At 53.1% G+C, this 3,702-nt stretch overlaps 1 non-coding gene across 1 annotated transcript; it reads left to right on the top strand.

The window, feature by feature from the left end:
* The first annotated feature begins 369 nt into the window (after positions 1 to 369).
* On the top strand, positions 370 to 442 carry TRNAR-CCG. The gene has a single exon. It is a non-coding gene; the product is annotated as a tRNA-Arg (tRNA).
* The last annotated feature ends 3,260 nt before the right edge of the window (positions 443 to 3,702 follow it).

Here is a 3,702-nt window from a genome sequence, read left to right as displayed (position 1 = left end):
GGGCGCCGGTCGGCGGCGCAGGCGCACTGGAAGCTGGGGCGGCGAGTCGCGAAAGCAGCGCGGGCACACCGGACGGACCCGCAGGCGCTCTGGCCGGTGGCGCAGGCGCAGTGGAAGCTAGGGCAGTGGGTAGGGCCTAAGGCGCAGGCGCACTGGAAGAACCCGCGGCCGCTACGGTCCGCAGAGCAGGCGCACTGGAGGCCCGGGGGGCGGGTCGACCCGTGGCTTCGGAGGGCGCAGGCGCGCGCAGCCGCCATTGGGGGCGGCTCCCAAAGGCCTCGTCCCCGCGCGAGACCGCGGCGCTCTGGGGGCGGGGTCGCGATGATGGCATCACGTAAGGAGACGGAGTGAGAACCCGGATCCTGTGGTGACCCAGTGGCCTAATGGATAAGGCATCAGCCTCCGGAGCTGGGGATTGTGGGTTCGAGTCCCATCTGGGTCGCACTTTGGTTACTTTTGGGGGAGAAAAGGGCGACACTGGACGGCGACGAGGTCGGGGTGGTTGTTTTGCCTCCCGTCCAGTTAGGAGGTGCACCCGCGCGTTTTGCGACCAGTGCGGTTGAATGCGCGCAGCGGGGTGAGCAGCCGAGGGTAACGTGTTGTCCGTTTCAAAACAGCCTGAAGGTTTGCGTGTTTCCAGCACCAAGAAGCCATCTGCGTCTGGGGTGATGCCATCCTCGCGCCCTGTGTGCAAACCAAATGTCACGGGTCCCCGTATATGTGTACAGGCTGTGTAGCGGTTTTTTCTTTTGAGTCGGAGCCTCACTCCGTCGCCCAGGCTGGAGGGCAGGGGCCACTCCCGGCCCCCGCAGCCTCGACCTCGACCTGCTGGGCTCCGGGCGGGCCTTCCGCCTCAGCCTTCCGAGTAGCTGCTGGAACTGCAGGCGCAGCCCACCAAGCCCGGCTAATTTTTCGAAATTCATTTTGGGAGGCGGTTTTGCCGGCTAGCCCAGGCTGCTCTCGAACCGGTGGGCTCAGGCAGTCCTCTCCCCTCGGCCTCCCCGTGCGGGGACTGCAGGCTGAGCCACCAAGCCCCGCCAGCCTGAGTTGAAACTCTTCTTGCAAACATGCATGCGAAGAAGGCCACGGAGTTTGTTGCCTCGCTTGGAAAAGGACCGCACACTAAAGGCAACGTGGCATCTTGGACTCGAGACACAGCCGGCGTCGGGAGAAAACCTGGCAGAAGCTGAGTGCCGTGGCTCAGCCTGTGAGCCCAGCACTTTGGGAGGCTGAGGCGAGAGGGTTGCCTGGGCCTGGGGGCTCGAGACCAGCCTGTGCAACCTGGTGAGACCTCGCCCCTACGATAAATCACGAAAACTAGCTGGGCGTGGTGGCGTGCGCCTGCAGTTCCAGCTCCCTGGAAGGCTGAGATGGAAAGATCGCCCGAGCCAGGTCGAGGCTGCAGGGTCGTGAGCGGCCACGGCCCTCCAGCCTGGGTGACAGTGAGACTCCAGCTCAAAAAAAGGCGGCAGAACCTGAAGGCCACCTGTGTGGGGTGTGGTGACTCGTAACCATCCATCTGATCTCTGTGCGAATGTTAGGGGAAGCGGGCAGGTCTACCAGAGCTGTCTGCACCACGTTGGCAACCTTTCTGTATCATTTTCCAAAATTATTCCAACAAAAGGTGTATTAGAAAATCCCGCGCCTTTGGGAGGCTGAGGTGAGTGGATCGCCTGAGCCCGCGGGTTCGAGACCCGCCTGGGCAACTTGGCGAGCCCTCATCTCTACAATAAATCAAAAAATCAGCCAGGCGTGGTAGCACGCGCCTGTGGTTCCAGCTACTGGGAAGGCTGAGGCGGAAGGATCGCCGGAGCCCAGCAGGTCGAGGCTGCGGTGGCCGGGAGCAGCCACTGCACTCCAGTCTGGGCGACAGAGTGAGACTCCAACTCAAAAAAAAAAAAAAGAATGCTCAGAACAGAGTACCTGCACAAGGAACATTTGTATACCTAACCCTGAATTGTACCCCACAATTTCAAAATAAAAATTGAAAGAGAAAAAAAGAAAAAGACTGCTCAGAACAGCCAGGTGCAGTGGCTCCCACCTGTCATCCCAGCACTTTGGGAAGCGAGAAGATTGCTTGAGTCCAGGGGTTCAAGACAAGCCTGGGCAAATTCATGAGACCTCATCTCTACAGTAAATTAAAAAATTAGCCAGGCGTGCTGGTGCACACCTATAGTTCCAGATACTTGGAAGGCTAAAACAGAAGGATCACCTGAACCCAGCAGGCCGAGGCTGCAGTGGCCGTGAGCATGCCACTGCACTCCAGCCTGGGTGACAGAGTGAGACTCTGACTCAAAAAAAAAAAATGTAAAGGTAAAAAGTGTACATTGCATCAAAAACATAAAATACTCGGGAAATAAATGGAACCAGAAATGTTTAGAGTTTTGATGAAGGAAATGAAAATTCTTGGAAAGAGGAAAAAGAAGACTCAAAGGAACATTGCAGGGCCCCATTTTTATGGACAGAAAGACAGTGTAGGAAAGTTACCAAGTCCCTTAAAGCTAATGTACACATTTATACAAATTTTAAACACCCCAACAGGATGAACTTTAATGAATTCCAGCAAGGATTCCAACAGGATTTTTAAAATTTAGCACAATATTTCTAAAGTTCATTTGATAAAATAAACACTACAATAGGCAAAACAATTCTTTTTTGAGCCGGGTCTCTGTCACTATTGCCACTGTTGTGCAGTGGTGCCGTCACAGCTCACCGCAGCCTCGGCCTCTTGGGCTCAGGGATCCTCCCACCTTAGCCCCACAAAGCAGCTGGGATGACAGGCACATGCTACCACGCCCAGCTAATGTTTTGATTTGTTTGTAGGTCTTGATATGTTGCCCAGGCTGGTCTCGACCTCGTGGGCTCAAGCAATCCTCCGGCTTTGGCTTCCTGGAGTGCTGGGATTACAGGCATGAGCCACCACGCCCTGCCCCAAAGCAATTTTTGGCAAGAAAGCTATAGTACCCCAATAATTATAACACCGCCTTGATGTGTGCATATGGGCTTGGAGATAAATAGATGGAATGTCAGTACAGATGAAAATTCTAGAAACAGACCTGAAACGATGAGAAGTGAATACTGCCTGTGTCAAAGGTGATATCTCAAATCCGAGAAAGGATGAATTGGCCAACGGGATTAGCCAGTTCTCTATTATTCAAGAAAAACAAGGCGATTACAGTCTTACCTCATCCTACATACCAAAATAAATGCATTCCAGATGGAATCAAGATTAAACTATAAGCATTATAAAAGTATACAAAGATTTTATACACATACACACAAAATTTTGAACTGAAGAAAGTCTTTCTAAGGGTGACATAAAAGACATTAGGAATGTTGTTACACAAAAGATGGGTTTTACCACAAAAAATTTTAAAAGTACTCATGGCAGGCCGGGCTCAGTGGGTCAGTCTGCAATCCCAGCACTTTGGGAGGCCGAGGCAAGTGGATTGCCTGAGCCTGCAGGTTCGAGACCAGCCCGGGCAAATTGGGGAACCCTCACCTAAACAATAAATAAAAAATTAGCTGGGTATGGTAGTGCACGCCTCTAGTTCTGCCTACTTGGAAGGCTGAGGCGGAAGAATGGTCTGAGCCCAGCAGGTCAACACCGGGGTGGCTGTGAGCACGCCACTGCACTCTAGCCTGGGTGACAGAGTGAGATGTCAATCTAAAAAAAATAAAAATAAATAAATAAATAAAAGT

Source organism: Carlito syrichta, unplaced genomic scaffold, assembly GCF_000164805.1.
Source record: "Carlito syrichta isolate Samal-C Ts95f unplaced genomic scaffold, Tarsius_syrichta-2.0.1 Scaffold130640, whole genome shotgun sequence".
Classification (NCBI taxonomy): Eukaryota; Metazoa; Chordata; class Mammalia; order Primates; family Tarsiidae; genus Carlito; species Carlito syrichta.
The sequence above is the reverse complement of the archived record's forward strand: the minus strand, read 5'-3'. Positions and strand labels throughout refer to the sequence as shown.